Source organism: Salvelinus alpinus, chromosome 14 (genome assembly GCF_045679555.1).
Source record: "Salvelinus alpinus chromosome 14, SLU_Salpinus.1, whole genome shotgun sequence".
In the NCBI taxonomy this organism is placed as follows: Eukaryota; Metazoa; Chordata; class Actinopteri; order Salmoniformes; family Salmonidae; genus Salvelinus; species Salvelinus alpinus.
Genome location: NC_092099.1, coordinates 50145839 through 50163653, shown reverse-complemented (window position 1 = coordinate 50163653; position 17815 = coordinate 50145839). Strand labels below are relative to the sequence as shown.

Here is a 17815-nt window from a genome sequence, read left to right as displayed (position 1 = left end):
AAAACCATTAAAGAAAGGTAATCACTGATTTAAAAAAACATTAAAGAAAGGTAATCACTGCTTTAAAAACCCTTAAAGAAAGGTAATCACTGCTTTAAAAACCATTAAAGAAAGGTAATCACTGCTTTAAAAAACATTAAAGAAAGGTAATCACTGATTTAAAAAAACATTAAAGAAAGGTAATCACTGCTTTAAAAAACATTAAAGAAAGGTAATCACTGATTTAAAAACCATTAAAGAAAGGTAATTACTGCTTTATAAAACATTAAAGAACGGTAATCACTGATTTAAAAAACCATTAAAGAAAGGTAATCACTGATTTAAAAACCATTAAAGAAAGGTAATCACTGCTTTAAAAACCATTAAAGAAAGGTAATCACTGCTTTAAAAACCATTAAGGAATGGTAATCACTGCTTTAAAAACCATTAAAGAATGGTAATCACTGCTTTAAAAAACATTAAAGAAAGGTAATCACTGATTTACAAACCATTAAAGAAAGGTAATCACTGCTTTAAAAAACCATTAAAGAAAGGTAATCACTGCTTTAAAAAAACATTAAAGAAAGGTAATCACTGCTTTAAAAAACATTAAAGAAAGGTAATCACTGCTTTAAAAAACATTAAAGAATGGTAATCACTGCTTTAAAAAACATTAAAGAAAGGTAATCACTGATTTAAAAACCATTAAAGAAAGGTAATCACTGCTTTAAAAAACATTAAAGAAAGGTCATCAGTGATTTAAAAATCCATTAAAGAAAGGTAATCACTGATTTAAAAAACCATTAAAGAAAGGTAATCACTGATTTAAAAACCATTAAAGAAAGGTAATCACTGCTTTAAAAACCATTAAAGAAAGGTAATCACTGCTTTAAAAAAACATTAAAGAAAGGTAATCACTGCTTTAAAAAACATTAAAGAAAGGTAATCACTGCTTTAAAAAACATTAAAGAAAGGTAATCACTGCTTTAAAAAACATTAAAGAAAGGTAATCACTGATTTAAAAAACCAGTAAAGAAAGGTAATCACTGATTTAAAAACCATTAAAGAAAGGTAATCACTGCTTTAAAAACCATTAAAGAAAGGTAATCACTGCTTTAAAAAACCATTAAAGAAAGGTAATCACTGCTTTAAAAAACATTAAAGAAAGGTAATCACTGATTTAAAAACCATTCAAGAAAGGTAATCACTGCTTTAAAAAACATTAAAGAAAGGTAATCACTGATTTTAAAAAACATTAAAGAAAGGTAATCACTGATTTACAAAACCATTAAAGAAAGGTCATCACTGATTTAAAAACCATTAAAGAAAGGTAATCACTGCTTTAAAAAACATTAAAGAAAGGTAATCACTGATTTAAAAAAACATTAAAGAAAGGTAATCACTGATTTAAAAACCATTAAAGAAAGGTAATCACTGTTTTAAAAACCATTAAGGAAAGGTAATCACTGCTTTAAAAACCATTAAGGAAAGGTATTCACTGCTTTAAAAAACATTTGTATTTGTATTTTTTATGGATCCCCCATTAGCTACTGCCAAGGCAACAGCTACTCTTCCTGTGGTCCAGCAAAATTAAGGCAGCTATACAATTTTAATAACATTACAATACATTCACAACAGATTTCACAACACATTAAGTGTGTGCACTCAGACCCCTACTCTACTACCACATACAGTACCAGTCAAAAGTTTGGACACACATTGTAGAATAATAGTGAAGACATCAAAACTGTGAAATAACACATATGGAATCATGTAGTAACCAAAAAAGTGTAAAAAGAATTCAAAATATAGACATCTGCCCTGGGGCATTTCTGATTCTACCTGGATTATGTTGGAGAAGCATTAAAGAACACCGTCTGTGTTCTGCTAGACAGGTAACTTTTTATCCACAATATAGCAGGGGTTGTAAAGCCATAATGCATACGTTTCTTCCAGCAGCAGACTATGATCGATAATGTCAAAAGCTGCCCTGAAGTCCAACAAAACAGCCCCCCCAATCTTTTTATCATCAATTTCTCTCAGCCAATCATCAGTCATTTGGGAAAGGTATGCACTGCTTTAAAAAACATTAAGGAAAGGTAATCACTGCTTTAGAAAACATGAAGGAAAGGTAATCACTGCTTAAAAACATTAAGGAAAGGTAATTGCAGCTTTAAGGAAAGAACACTTGTATCTGATATCACTCACAGAGTAGGCAGCTTACTGAGTGACTAATTCTACTACTACATCATGTTCATAGCTTGCACTTTGCCAGAAGAAACAAAGCTCTACCCGATTTATATCTAATGCAGATACATTTCTGACCACTAGATGGCAATAAACACAAACTAAAATGTTTTGCACTCTAAAAACATGTACAGTGCATTAGGAAAGTTTTCAGACCCCTTGACGTTTTCCACATTTTGTTAAGTTACAACCTTATTCTAAAATGGATTAAATATTTTTTTCCCCTCATCAATCTACCCCATAATGACAAAGGAAAAACTGTTTTATTTTTATTTTTTGTAAATGTATAAAAATAAAAAACTGAAATATCACATTTACATAAGTATTCAGACACTTTACTCAGTACTTTGTTGAAGCACCTTTGGCAGCGATTACAGCCTAGAGTCTTCTTGGGTATGACGATACAAGCTTGGCACACCTGTATTTGGGGAGCTTCTCCCATTCCTCTCTGCAAATCCTCTCAAGCTCTGTCAGGTTGGATGGGGAGCGTCACTGCAAATCTATTTTTAGGTCTCTCCAGAGATGTTCGATCGGGTTCAAGTCCGGGCTCTGCCTGGGCCACTCAAGGACATTCAGAGACTTGTCCCGAAGCCAGTCCTGCATTGTCTTGGCTGCATGCTTAGGTTGTTGTCCTGTTGGAAGGTGCACCTTCACCCCAGTCTGAGGTCCTGAGCGCTCTGGAGCAGGTTTTCATCTCTTGGTACTTTGCTCCATTCATCTTTCCCTCGATCCTGATTAGCATCCCAGTCCCTGCCGCTGAAAAACATCCACACAGCATGATGCTGCCACCACCATGCTTCACCGTAGAGATGGTCCCATGTTTCCTCCAGACGTAACGCTTGGCATTCAAGCCAACGACTTCAATCTTGGTTTCATCAGAGCAGAGAATCTTGTTTCTCATGGTCTGAGAGTCCTTTAGGTGCCTTTTGGCAACTTCAAGAGGGCTGTCATGTGCTTTTTACTGAGGAGTGGCTTCCGTCTGGCCACTCTACCATAAAGGCCTAATTGGTGGAGTGCTGCAGAGATGGTTGTTCTTCTGGAAGTTTCTCCCATCTCCACAGATGAACTCTGGAGCTCTGTCAGAGTGACCATCGGGTTCTTGGTCACCTCTCTTGGTCATCTCCCCGATTGCTCAGTTTGGCTGGTCGGCCAGCTCTAGGAAGAGTCTTGGTGGTTTGAAACTTCTTTCATTTAAGAATGATGGAGGCCACTGTGTTCTTGGGGACCTTCAATGCTGCAGACATTTTTTGGTACCCTTCCCCAGATCTGTGCCTCAACACAATCCTGTCTCGGAGCTCTACAGACAATTCCTTCGACCTCGTGGCTTGGTTTTTGCTCTGACATGCACTGTCAACTGTGGGACAGCTGTGTGCCTTTCCAAATAATGTCCAATCAATTGAATTTACCACAGGTGGACTCCAAACAAGTTGTAGAAACATTTCAAGGATGATCAATGGAAACAGGATGCACCTGAGCTCAATTTCAAGTCTCATATTAAAGGGTCTGAATACTTATGTTTTTTTTGTTTTTTTACATATTTGCAAACATTTCTGATAACCTGTTTTCTCTTTGTCATCATGGTGTATTGTGTGTAGATTGATGAGGATTTTTTAGAATAAGGCTGTAAAATAACAAAATGTGGAAAAAATTCAAGGGGTCTGAATACTTTCCGAATGCACTGTATGCCTTTGCTCAATGCACTAATTAAATGTAATGAAAACCTTGAATCTCATCAAGTTATACCATGTCAATCTATGATTACTACGGAATGTAGATGAAGGAGATGTGTTGTATAGGGTAGGATAAGCTCACCTCATCTAGATGAAGGAGATGTGTTGTATAGGGTAGGATAAGCTCACCTCATCTAGATGAAGGAGATGTGTTGTATAGGGTAGGATAAACTCACCTCATCTAGATGAAGGAGATGTGTTGTATAGGGTAGGATAAACTCACCTAATCTAGATGAAGGAGATGTGTTGTATAGGGTAGGATAAACTCACCTCATCTAGATGAAGGAGATGTGTAGTATAGGGTAGGATAAGCTCACCTCATCTAGATGAAGGAGATGTGTTGTATAAGGTAGGATAAGCTCACCTCATCTAGATGAAGGAGATGTGTTGTATAGGGTTGGATAAGCTCACCTCATCTAGATGAAGGAGATGTGATGTATAGGGTAGGATAAGCTCACCTCATCTAGATGAATGAGATGTGTTGTATAGGGTAGGATAAACTCACCTCATCTAGATGAAGGAGATGTGTTGTATAGGGTAGGATAAGCTCACCTCATCTTGATTGATCATCTGCTCCTTGAACTTCTCTGCCCACTGGCTGTGTTGGTTGATCTCATCATCCTGAGATAGGAGCAAAGAAGAAAAATATGTTTCAATACAAAAATGTTGCATTCATGTTTGGATTTACCAAGATTCTGTAATCCACTTTTTGGGGGGCAGCTAGCTAATGCAGGACTATGGCTGTTACTGTGAGAGGGATTTGTGTTTACACCAATATGTTCATTTTCCCAACAGTTAATTGGTTAGACCATTATGACCTAGGGCAAACAAACCTAATAATCCCTCATTAAGTTAATGGTTGGGTGATTAAAACAGATTGAATATAATTCCACAGAATTATGCATGTATGCTATTGTATAGTATTTGCATATGATTAAAAACATTAACTGTGGTTAATTATATCAATAAAACATCAACCACAGACACAGCCACTTTCCAGTCATCCATGACCATGAACCTTCATCCCCCAGGGAATCATCCTGCTATATGTGCTCTTGGAATGATCGGAAACTGGGAACATTCGCAAAGGGAAGCTCCATCCCTTCCTACCCAGCACCACCCACCTTGTCATCCAGCTGCTGGTATATGTCGGTGATGAGCCCCTCGTATCGGGTCTTCTCCTCGTCCAATAACAGGACACGGGGCGGGGCTATGATGTTGATCATGGGTGTGGCCGTGGCGTCACCACTACTGTCTTTCTTCTCCTTACTGCTCAGCTGCTCCTCCACTGGAACAGCTCACCTGGGAGAGGGAGGGAGGGTTGAGACGGAGGGAGGGAGGGAGGGATGAGACAGAGGGAGGGGGGAGGGAGCGGGGGAGGAGAGACGGGGGGAGAAATGGAATGATAGAGGCAGGAGGGAGAAAGGGGGAGAGGGAGGAAGAGAAGGTGGAGGGAGGAGAGAGGGAGGAAGGGGGCAGCAGTGGTTAGAGTGATGGACCTCAACCAAACATGTAAGTTGTGGGTTATGGAGAGGGACAGCAGGGACAGCACTGACAGATTTTAGCTCACTAAATGTGCCTACACATCCTTATCACATTCATCAACTGAGTGTGTGAGGAAATGCACTAAATAAACTGTACAGAAACCTAGTTCAGAGGAGAATAATATCTGCTATCTGTGTCTACGATCCTTCCATTCCGTCTATTATGATTTGTTACTTGTATTGAAAAGCGCTATACAAATAAAGTTATTATAAATACAACACATCCTATCACAAACCACTAACATTTCTACAGGATCCAGGGATATATTGGGACATGATTAAAGTGACAGGTGATGAGGCAACTTCTTAGGGATTGGTGTCCCGTCAACAGGACAGTTGTAAATCATGCAGCCGGTTATGTCAAGATCACAGATTTTAGAGAAACAACAAACGTCGGTACATATAAGAGTCTTATATTGGCTGAAAGCTTAAATTCTTGTTAATATAACTGCACTGTCCAATTTACAGTAGCTATTACTGCGAAAAAATGACATGTTATTTTTTGAGGAGAGCTCCTAACAACAAAACACTTTTTTTCAACGCGATAGGTTTGATAAATTCACCTCTATTAAGGTGAAATGTGTACTTACATTCTGAAATCTTGCTCTGATTTATCATCCAAAGGGTCCCAGAGATAACATGAAGTGTCGTTTTGTTAGATAAAATCATTTTTTATATCCTAAAAAGGTCCATATAGCGTGCACGATCGATTTTGTATTTCCACTCGTTCAATTTGCAAAAAAAGGAATCTGGAAAAATCGCACCCTAAATGTTGTTTGAACGAGTCAAATCACGTTCGTCTCTATTCCTCAGAGATCCTAGAAGGTAACAAGACTTCACTATTTCATTAGGGTTGTAGTATATCCTATAGGACACCATATTTGGTCAGAGAGCGACGCCTTCATGGCACGCAGATGACGCAGGTGGCCATCACTTGAAGGACTGTATTTTTGTCAAATAAGCACCAATCGGGGTCAAACAAAGCTAGCTAGATAGCCGAAAACCCCGTCTCGGTCGCAAAATGTAGGCGCTAACCTTTTGCGACATCAGGCCTTTTCCTTTTGGACACAACGTATAAGAATATTCAGAGTTATGGAGTTATGAAAACTGGTTGTTTTGCAAATGTTGAACTTATAATATGGCTATTAATACTGTAAAAGCTAAATCAAAGTCCAAGTATACAGATTTGACGATATTCTTGCAGAAAAATGGAATATGAATGTGAATGTCCACTTCATGATTTGCCCAAATGTACCTGGGGACTTAATATTCTTGTTCACAAATTTTTCAAGTTATCCATCTGAAACTTTGCACATACATTGCTGCCATCTTGTGGACACTGTCGGAATTACAACCAGAGTGATGGCTATAACTATGACCTTTCTCTTGCATTTCAAAGATGGTGGTAGAAAAAGGCCGGTTGGTTTTTTCTTTGTATTTTCTTCTACCAGATCTAATGTGTTATATTCTCCTACATTCACATTTCCACAAACTTCAAAGTGTTTCCTTTCAAATAGTACCAAGAATATGCATATCGTCGCTTCAGGTCCTGAGCTACAGGAAGTTAGATATGGCGAAAATTGGAAAAAAAGGGGCCTATCCCTAATAACCTCCGACCGTGTCGACCAGCCAAACACCACCACACTCTGAAATAATCAACACCACACATAATCGTCTCAGAGCAGAAAGGAGGGCTGAGGCTGTGCTGGGCAGCTCTCATGTAGACCCTGAGATAAGACAGGAAAGCGAGGGATGGGGTTGTGGGGAGAAGGGTGGAGGTAGAGTTACGAGAGGACAGAGAGAGTGGGGAGGAGGGGGAGGTAGAGTTACGAGAGGACAGAGAGAGTGGGGAGGAGGGGGAGGTAGAGTTACGAGAGGACAAAGAGAGTGGGGAGGAGGGGGAGGTAGAGTTACGAGAGGACAGAGAGAGTGGGGAGGAAGAGTTACGAGAGGACAGAGAGAGTGGGGAGGAAGAGTTACGAGAGGACAGAGAGAGTGGGGAGGAAGAGTTACGAGAGGACAGAGAGAGTGGGGAGGTAGAGTTACGAGAGGACAGAGAGAGTGGGGAGGAAGAGTTACGAGAGGACAGAGAGAGTGGGGAGGTAGAGTTACGAGAGGACAGAGAGAGTGGGGAGGAGGGGGGAGGTAGAGTTACGAGAGGACAGAGAGAGTGGGGAGGAAGAGTTACGAGAGGACAGAGAGAGTGGGGAGGTAGAGTTACGAGAGGACAGAGAGAGTGGGGAGGAAGAGTTACGAGAGGACAGAGAGAGTGGGGAGGAAGAGTTACGAGAGGACAAAGCGAGTGGGGAGGAGGGGGGAGGTAGAGTTACGAGAGGACAGAGAGAGTGGGGAGGTAGAGTTACGAGAGGACAGAGACAGTGGGGAGGAAGAGTTACGAGAGGACAAAGCGAGTGGGGAGGAAGGGGGAGGAAGAGTTACGAGAGTACAGAGACAGTGGGGAGGTAGAGTTACGAGAGTACAGAGGACAAAGCGAGTGGGGAGGAGGGGGGAGGTAGAGTTACGAGAGGACAGAGAGAGTGGGGAGGTAGAGTTACGAGAGTACAGAGAGAGTGGGGAGGAAGAGTTACGAGAGGACAGAGAGAGTGGGGAGGAGGGGGGAGGTAGAGTTACGAGAGGACAGAGAGAGTGGGGAGGAGGGGGAGGTAGAGTTACGAGAGGACAGAGAGAGTGGGGAGGAAGAGTTACGAGAGGACAGAGACAGTGGGGAGGAGGGGGAGGTAGAGTTACGAGAGGACAGAGACAGTGGGGAGGTAGGGGGGAGGTAGAGTTACGAGAGGACAGAGAGAGTGGGGAGGAGGGGGGAGGTAGAGTTACGAGAGGACAGAGAGAGTGGGGAGGAGGGGGGAGGTAGAGTTACGAGAGGACAGAGAGAGTGGGGAGGTAGGGGGGAGGTAGAGTTACGAGAGGACAGAGAGAGTGGGGAGGAGTGGGGAGGAAGAGTTACGAGAGGACAGAGACAGTGGGGAGGTAGGGAGGAGGTAGAGTTACGAGAGGACAGAGACAGTGGGGAGGAGGGGGGAGGTAGAGTTACGAGAGGACAGAGAGAGTGGGGAGGAGGGGGGAGGTAGAGTTACGAGAGGACAGAGAGAGTGGGGAGGAAGAGTTACGAGAGGACAGAGAGAGTGGGGAGGAGGGGGGAGGTAGAGTTACGAGAGGACAGAGAGAGTGGGGAGGAGGGGGGAGGTAGAGTTACGAGAGGACAGAGAGAGTGGGGAGGAAGAGTTACGAGAGGACAGAGAGAGTGGGGAGGAAGAGTTACGAGAGGACAGAGACAGTGGGGAGGAGGGGGAGGTAGAGTTACAGGAGGACAGAGAGAGTGGGGAGGAAGAGTTACGAGAGGACAAAGCGATCGGGAAGGAGGGGGGAGGTAGAGTTACGAGAGGACAGAGAGAGTGGGGAGGAAGAGTTACGAGAGGACAGAGAGAGTGGGGAGGAGGGTGGAGGTAGAGTTACGAGAGGACAGAGACAGTGGGGAGGAGGGGGAGGTAGAGTTACGAGAGGACAGAGAGAGTGGGGAGGAGGGGGGAGGTAGAGTTACGAGAGGACAGAGAGAGTGGGGAGGAGGGTGGAGGTAGAGTTACGAGAGGACAGAGAGAGTGGGGAGGAGGGGGGAGGTAGAGTTACGAGAGGACAGAGAGAGTGGGGAGGAAGAGTTACGAGAGGACAGAGAGAGTGGGGAGGTAGAGTTACGAGAGGACAGAGAGAGTGGGGAGGAAGAGTTACGAGAGGACAGAGAGAGTGGGGAGGAAGAGTTACGAGAGGACAAAGCGAGTGGGGAGGAGGGGGGAGGTAGAGTTACGAGAGGACAGAGAGAGTGGGGAGGTAGAGTTACGAGAGGACAGAGACAGTGGGGAGGAAGAGTTACGAGAGGACAAAGCGAGTGGGGAGGAAGGGGGAGGAAGAGTTACGAGAGTACAGAGACAGTGGGGAGGTAGAGTTACGAGAGTACAGAGAGAGTGGGGAGGAAGAGTTACGAGAGGACAAAGCGAGTGGGGAGGAAGGGGGAGGTAGAGTTACGAGAGGACAGAGAGAGTGGGGAGGTAGAGTTACGAGAGTACAGAGAGAGTGGGGAGGAAGAGTTACGAGAGGACAGAGAGAGTGGGGAGGAGGGGGGAGGTAGAGTTACGAGAGGACAGAGAGAGTGGGGAGGAGGGGGAGGTAGAGTTACGAGAGGACAGAGAGAGTGGGGAGGAAGAGTTACGAGAGGACAGAGAGAGTGGGGAGAAGGGTGGAGGTAGAGTTACGAGAGGACAGAGACAGTGGGGAGGAAGAGTTACGAGAGGACAGAGAGAGTGGGGAGGAAGAGTTACGAGAGGACAGAGACAGTGGGGAGGAGGGGGAGGTAGAGTTACGAGAGGACAGAGACAGTGGGGAGGTAGGGGGGAGGTAGAGTTACGAGAGGACAGAGACAGTGGGGAGGTAGGGGGGAGGTAGAGTTACGAGAGGACAGAGAGAGTGGGGAGGAGTGGGGAGGAAGAGTTACGAGAGGACAGAGACAGTGGGGAGGTAGGGGGGAGGTAGAGTTACGAGAGGACAGAGACAGTGGGGAGGAGGGGGGAGGTAGAGTTACGAGAGGACAGAGAGAGTGGGGAGGAGGGGGGAGGTAGAGTTACGAGAGGACAGAGAGAATGGGGAGGAAGAGTTACGAGAGGACAGAGAGAGTGGGGAGGAGGGGGGAGGTAGAGTTACGAGAGGACAGAGAGAGTGGGGAGGAGGGGGGAGGTAGAGTTACGAGAGGACAGAGAGAGTGGGGAGGAGGGGGGAGGTAGAGTTACGAGAGGACAGAGAGAGTGGGGAGGAAGAGTTACGAGAGGACAGAGAGAGTGGGGAGGAAGAGTTACGAGAGGACAGAGACAGTGGGGAGGAGGGGGAGGTAGAGTTACAGGAGGACAGAGAGAGTGGGGAGGAAGAGTTACGAGAGGACAAAGCGATCGGGAAGGAGGGGGGAGGTAGAGTTACGAGAGGACAGAGAGAGTGGGGAGGAAGAGTTACGAGAGGACAGAGAGAGTGGGGAGGAGGGTGGAGGTAGAGTTACGAGAGGACAGAGACAGTGGGGAGGAGGGGGAGGTAGAGTTACGAGAGGACAGAGAGAGTGGGGAGGAGGGGAGAGGTAGAGTTACGAGAGGACAGAGAGAGTGGGGAGGAAGAGTTACGAGAGGACAGAGAGAGTGGGGAGGAGGGTGGAGGTAGAGTTACGAGAGGACAGAGACAGTGGGGAGAAGGGGGGAGGTAGAGTTACGAGAGGACAGAGAGAGTGGGGAGGAGGGTGGAGGTAGAGTTACGAGAGGACAGAGACAGTGGGGAGGTAGGGGGGAGGTAGAGTTACGAGAGGACAGAGACAGTGGGGAGGAGGGGGAGGTAGAGTTACGAGAGGACAGAGAGAGTGGGGAGGAGGGTGGAGGTAGAGTTACGAGAGGACAGAGACAGTGGGGAGAAGGGGGGAGGTAGAGTTACGAGAGGACAGAGAGAGTGGGGAGGAGGGTGGAGGTAGAGTTACGAGAGGACAGAGAGAGTGGGGAGGTAGAGTTACGAGAGGACAGAGAGAGTGGGGAGGAAGAGTTACGAGAGGACAAAGCGAGTGGGGAGGAGGGGGGAGGTAGAGTTACGAGAGGACAGAGAGAGTGGGGAGGTAGAGTTACGAGAGGACAGAGACAGTGGGGAGGAAGAGTTACGAGAGGACAAAGCGAGTGGGGAGGAAGGGGGAGGAAGAGTTACGAGAGTACAGAGACAGTGGGGAGGTAGAGTTACGAGAGTACAGAGAGAGTGGGGAGGAAGAGTTACGAGAGGACAAAGCGAGTGGGGAGGAAGGGGGAGGTAGAGTTACGAGAGGACAGAGAGAGTGGGGAGGTAGAGTTACGAGAGTACAGAGAGAGTGGGGAGGAAGAGTTACGAGAGGACAGAGAGAGTGGGGAGGAGGGGGGAGGTAGAGTTACGAGAGGACAGAGAGAGTGGGGAGGAGGGGGAGGTAGAGTTACGAGAGGACAGAGAGAGTGGGGAGGAAGAGTTACGAGAGGACAGAGAGAGTGGGGAGAAGGGTGGAGGTAGAGTTACGAGAGGACAGAGACAGTGGGGAGGAAGAGTTACGAGAGGACAGAGAGAGTGGGGAGGAAGAGTTACGAGAGGACAGAGACAGTGGGGAGGAGGGGGAGGTAGAGTTACGAGAGGACAGAGACAGTGGGGAGGTAGGGGGGAGGTAGAGTTACGAGAGGACAGAGACAGTGGGGAGGTAGGGGGGAGGTAGAGTTACGAGAGGACAGAGAGAGTGGGGAGGAGTGGGGAGGAAGAGTTACGAGAGGACAGAGACAGTGGGGAGGTAGGGGGGAGGTAGAGTTACGAGAGGACAGAGACAGTGGGGAGGAGGGGGGAGGTAGAGTTACGAGAGGACAGAGAGAGTGGGGAGGAGGGGGGAGGTAGAGTTACGAGAGGACAGAGAGAATGGGGAGGAAGAGTTACGAGAGGACAGAGAGAGTGGGGAGGAGGGGGGAGGTAGAGTTACGAGAGGACAGAGAGAGTGGGGAGGAGGGGGGAGGTAGAGTTACGAGAGGACAGAGAGAGTGGGGAGGAGGGGGGAGGTAGAGTTACGAGAGGACAGAGAGAGTGGGGAGGAAGAGTTACGAGAGGACAGAGAGAGTGGGGAGGAAGAGTTACGAGAGGACAGAGACAGTGGGGAGGAGGGGGAGGTAGAGTTACAGGAGGACAGAGAGAGTGGGGAGGAAGAGTTACGAGAGGACAAAGCGATCGGGAAGGAGGGGGGAGGTAGAGTTACGAGAGGACAGAGAGAGTGGGGAGGAAGAGTTACGAGAGGACAGAGAGAGTGGGGAGGAGGGTGGAGGTAGAGTTACGAGAGGACAGAGACAGTGGGGAGGAGGGGGAGGTAGAGTTACGAGAGGACAGAGAGAGTGGGGAGGAGGGGAGAGGTAGAGTTACGAGAGGACAGAGAGAGTGGGGAGGAAGAGTTACGAGAGGACAGAGAGAGTGGGGAGGAGGGTGGAGGTAGAGTTACGAGAGGACAGAGACAGTGGGGAGAAGGGGGGAGGTAGAGTTACGAGAGGACAGAGAGAGTGGGGAGGAGGGTGGAGGTAGAGTTACGAGAGGACAGAGACAGTGGGGAGGTAGGGGGGAGGTAGAGTTACGAGAGGACAGAGACAGTGGGGAGGAGGGGGAGGTAGAGTTACGAGAGGACAGAGAGAGTGGGGAGGAGGGTGGAGGTAGAGTTACGAGAGGACAGAGACAGTGGGGAGAAGGGGGGAGGTAGAGTTACGAGAGGACAGAGAGAGTGGGGAGGAGGGTGGAGGTAGAGTTACGAGAGGACAGAGACAGTGGGGAGGAGGGGGAGGTAGAGTTACGAGAGGACAGAGAGAGTGGGGAGAAGGGTGGAGGTAGAGTTACGAGAGGACAGAGACAGTGGGGAGGAGGGGGGAGGTAGAGTTACGAGAGGACAGAGACAGTGGGGAGGAAGAGTTACGAGAGGACAGAGACAGTGGGGAGGAGGGGGAGGTAGAGTTACAGGAGGACAGAGAGAGTGGGGAGGAGTGTCTGTCGCGGTGTCGGTGTCTGTAGCGGTGTCTCTGTATGTAGCTGTGTCTGTAGCTGTGTATGTAGCTGTGTCTGTCGCTCTTGCTGTGTCGATGTCTGTAGCTGTGTCTGTGTATGTAGCTGTGTCTGTAACTGTGTCTGTGTATGTAGCGTGTCTAACTATATGTGTATGTAGCTGTGTCTGTAGCTTTGTCTGTAACTGTGTCTGTGTATGCAGCTGTGTCTGCAGCTGTAGCTGTGTATGTAACTGTGTCAGTGTCTGTAGTGGTGTCTGTAGCTGCATTGGTGTATGTGGCGGTGTCTGTGCCTGTAGCTGTGTCTGTTGCTGTGTAGGTAAATGTGTATGTGTCTGTTGATGTGTATGTGGCGGTGTCTGTAGCTGGGTATGTGTCTGTGTATGTAGCTGTGTCTGTCTGTAGTGGTGTATGTAGTTGTGTCTGTAACTATATGTGTATGCTGCTGTGTCTGTAACTGTGTCTGTGTATGTAGCTGTAGCTGTGTATGTAGATGTGCCTGTGTTTGTAGTTGTGTCTGTAGCAGTGTCTGTGGCTTTGTCTGTAGCGGTGCCTGTGTATGTGGCTGTGTCTGTAGTTGTTTATGTAGCAGTGTCTGTGGCTGTGCTGGCGTCTGTAGCTGTGTCGGTGTCTGTAGCTGTGTCTGTAGCTGTGTCTGTAGCTGTGTCGGTGTCTGTGTCGGAGTCTGTGTCGGTGTCTGTAGCTGTGTCGGTGTCTGTAGCTGTGTCGGTGTCTGTAGCTGTGTCTGTGTCTGTAGCTGTGTCGGTGTCTGTAGCTGTGTCGGTGTCTGTAGCTGTGTCGGTGTCTGTGGCTGTGTCGGTGTCGGTGTCTGTAGCTGTGTCGGTGTCTGTAGCTGTGTCGGTAGCTGTAGCTGTGTCGGTGTCTGTGGCTGTGTCGGTGTCGGTGTCTGTAGCTGTGTCGGTGTCTGTAGCTGTGTCGGTGTCTGTAGCTGTGTCGGTGTCTGTAGCTGTGTCGGTAGCTGTGTCGGTGTCTGTAGCTGTGCCGGTGTCTGTAGCTGTAGTTGTGTCGTTGTCTGTAGCTATGTCGGTGTCTGTTGCTGTGTCTGTCTATGTAGCTGTGTCTGTATATGTAGCTGTGTCGTGTCTGTAGCTGTGTCTGTCGTTGGGTCGATGTCTGTAGCTGTGCCGGTGTCTATAGCTGTGTCTGTATGTAGCTGTGTCTATATCTGTAGCTGTTTCTGTGTCTGTAGCTGTTTCTGTGTCTGTAGCTGTGTCTAATCTACAATGCAGTGTCTGAATGTGTTATTTTAGCTGAGCTCACCCAGAGAGAGAGAGAGCAAAAAGACACTTTCAGTCAGAAATGATGGGTAACTGTGGCAACAGTCCGTCCATCTGCACCATCAGCTAATGCAGTATGCTCTGGTGGGTGACACAGCTAGAATGTTATGTGGCATTCCATCTCTCTCCACACTCCCTCCCTTTTGGTTCCAGGTCGAACCCTTTAAAGTTAAATGTAGAACCAAAAAGGGTTATCCTATGGGGACAGCCAAATAACCCTTTTGGAACTGTTTTTTGTAAGAGTGTAGCCTCCACAATGGAGAACTCTGACCATAATGGTCTTCACATGTGGAAGGGGTAAACAGTGTCACCCTGTTTCCCTGAATCAACAATCTGTTTGCATTATTATACATTATTTTGCAATGCAAATTGGAGATACACTATATATACACTGCTCAAAAAAATAAAGGGAACACTTAAACAACACAATGTAACTCCAAGTCAATCACACTTCTGTGAAATCAAACTGTCCACTTAGGAAGCAACACTGATTGACAATAAATTTCACATGCTGTTGTGCAAATGGAATAGACAAAAGGTGGAAATTATAGGCGTGTCTATAATGACCTCCAGCAGGCCACAAATGTGCATGTGTCAGCATATGGTCTCACAAGGGCTCTGAGGATCTCATCTCGGTACCTAATGGCAGTCAGGCTACCTCTGGCGAGCACATGGAGGGCTGTGCGGCCCCACAAAGAAATGCCACCCCACACCATGACTGACCTACCGCCAAACCGGTCATGCTGGAGGATGTTGCAGGCAGCAGAACGTTCTCCACGGCGTCTCCAGACTGTCACGTCTGTCACATGTGCTCATGTGCTCAGTGTGAACCTGCTTTCATCTGTGAAGAGCACAGGGCGCCAGTGGCGAATTTGCCAATCTTGGTGTTCTCTGGCAAATGCCAAACGTCCTGCACGGTGTTGGGCTGTAAACACAACCCCCACCTGTGGACGTCGGGCCCTCATACCACCCTCATGGAGTCTGTTTCTGACCGTTTGAGCAGACACATGCACATTTGTGGCCTGCTGGAGGTCATTTTGCAGGGCTCTGGCAGTGCTCCTCCTTGCACAAAGGCGGAGGTAGCGGTCCTGCTGCTGGGTTGTTGCCCTCCTACGGCCTCCTCCACGTCTCCTGATGTACTGGCCTGTCTCCTGGTAGCGCCTCCATGCTCTGGACACTACACTGACAGACACAGCAAACCTTCTTGCCACAGCTCGCATTGATGTGCCATCCTGGATGAGCTGCACTACCTGAGCCACTTGTGTGGGTTGTAGACTCCGTCTCATGCTACCACTAGAGTGAAAGCACCTTCCAGCATTCAAAAGTGACCAAAACATCAGCCAGGAAGCATAGGAACTGAGAAGTGGTCTGTGGTCACCACCTGCAGAACCACTCCTTTATTGGGGGTGTCTTGCTAATTGCCTATCATTTCCACCTTTTGTCTATTCCATTTGCACAACAGCATGTGAAATTTATTGTCAATCAGTGTTGCTTCCTAAGTGGACAGTTTGATTTCACAGAAGTGTGATTGACTTGGAGTTACATTGTGTTGTTTAAGTGTTCCCTTTATTTTTTTGAGCAGTTTATATAAAAGTATGTGGACAACCCTTCAAATGAGTGGATTCGGCTGTTGCTGACAGGTGTATAAAATCGAGCACACCGCCATGCAATCTCCATAGACAAACATTGTCAGTAGAATGGCCTTACTGAATTATTTTTCTTTGAAGAGCTCAGTGACTTTCAACGTGGCACTGTCATCTTTCCAACAAATAAGTTCTTCAAATTTCTGCCCTGCTAGAGCTGCCCCGGTGAACTGTAAGTTCTGTTATTGTGAAGTGGAAACGTCTAGGAGCAGTGGAAACGCGTTCTCTGGAGTGATGAATCATGCTTCACCATCTGGCACTCTGACGGATGAATGTGGATTTGGCGGATGCCAGGAGAACGCTACCTGCCTGAATGCATAGTGCCAACTGTAAAGTTTGGTGGAGGAGGAATAATGTTCTGGGGCTGTTTTTCATGGTTCGGGCCACGCCCCTTAGTTCCAGTGAAGGGAATTCTTAAAGCCACAGCAGACAATGACATTCTAGATGATTCTGTGCTTCCAACTTTGTGGGGAAGGCCCTTTCCTGATTCAGCATGACAATGCCCCACTGCACAAAGCGAGGTCCATACAGAAATGATTTGTTGAGATTGGTGTGGAAGAACTTTACTGGCCTGCAGAGCCCTGACCTCAACCCCATCGAAGACCTTTGGGATGAATTGGAACTCCGACTGCGAGCCAGGCCAAATCACCCAACATCAGTGCCCAACCTTACTAATGCTCTTATAGCTGAATGGAAGCAAGTCCCCGCAGCAATGTTCCAACACTAGCCTTCAAAGAAGAGTGGAAGCTGTCATAGCAGCAAAGCGGGGACCAGCTCCATATTAATGCCCATGATTTTGGAATGTGATGTTCGACAAGCAGGTGTCTACATACTTTTGGTCATGTAGTGTATATCACACACTGCATATAAAAAAACGTTAATAAACAGGACTATGACAGCATTACTCCTGTGCCAGTCTTGTCCTTGGTGAAGTACCCACTATTCTAACAGATGAGCACTCTGGTTCCTAGGCTTTTGTGTTGTGACCTTCCATTTGGGTTACTAGAGGACCACACAGCCCCACAGTCACCAGTTGGATGTGTCACTGCAGTAACCATATGGTACATGTAACCTACCCCAGAGGAGCTAGCACCATAGTGGACATCTGGCTCTGTGGGTCCTGTCACTAACATTAGCACAGCAAAGAGCATTGGACTATCCCTCAGCCACCACAGCACCTGTTCCATTCACATTGTATATGGTACACATAATACACTGCACTTACACTTTCATAACATCTTAATATACATTCCCATATATTGACAAATCCTGCAAAATGATATCTTAACATAGACTATTTGCTCTGAAGGCAAGCTAATCTAAATTACATGGACACTGAGCACCTAGCCCAGGTTACGGAGGGGCCATGGTGTGTCTGTTACCTTAATGTGGAACCTAGCCAGGGTTCCAGAGGGGCCATGGTGTGTCTGTTACCTTAATGTGGAACCTAGCCAGGGTTCCAGAGGGGCCATGGTGTGTCTGTTACCTTGATGTGGAACCTAGCCAGGGTTCCAGAGGGGCCATGGTGTGTCTGTTACCTTGATGTGGAACCTAGCCAGGGTTCCAGAGGGGCCATGGTGTGTCTGTTACCTTAATGTGGAACCTAGCCAGGGTTCCAGAGGGGCCATGGTGTGTCTGTTACCTTGATGTGGAACTCCAGGTTCTCGTCCATGGAGTAGATGTGGTCAAAGACGTCCCTGCTGATACGGGGATAATACCCATCTGCTGAGAGTCATGTAGCTTGCCCTGGAAAAAACACTCCTGGTCAAATAAACAAGATACACTACAGCACTTAGCATTCCC

The 17815-nt window shown here is 47.1% G+C and overlaps 1 pseudogene; it reads right to left on the bottom strand.

Annotated features, from left to right (window-relative positions):
* Positions 1-17815, bottom strand: part of LOC139538272 (kinesin heavy chain-like) — a 40123-nt pseudogene that overhangs the window by 11944 nt on the left and 10364 nt on the right.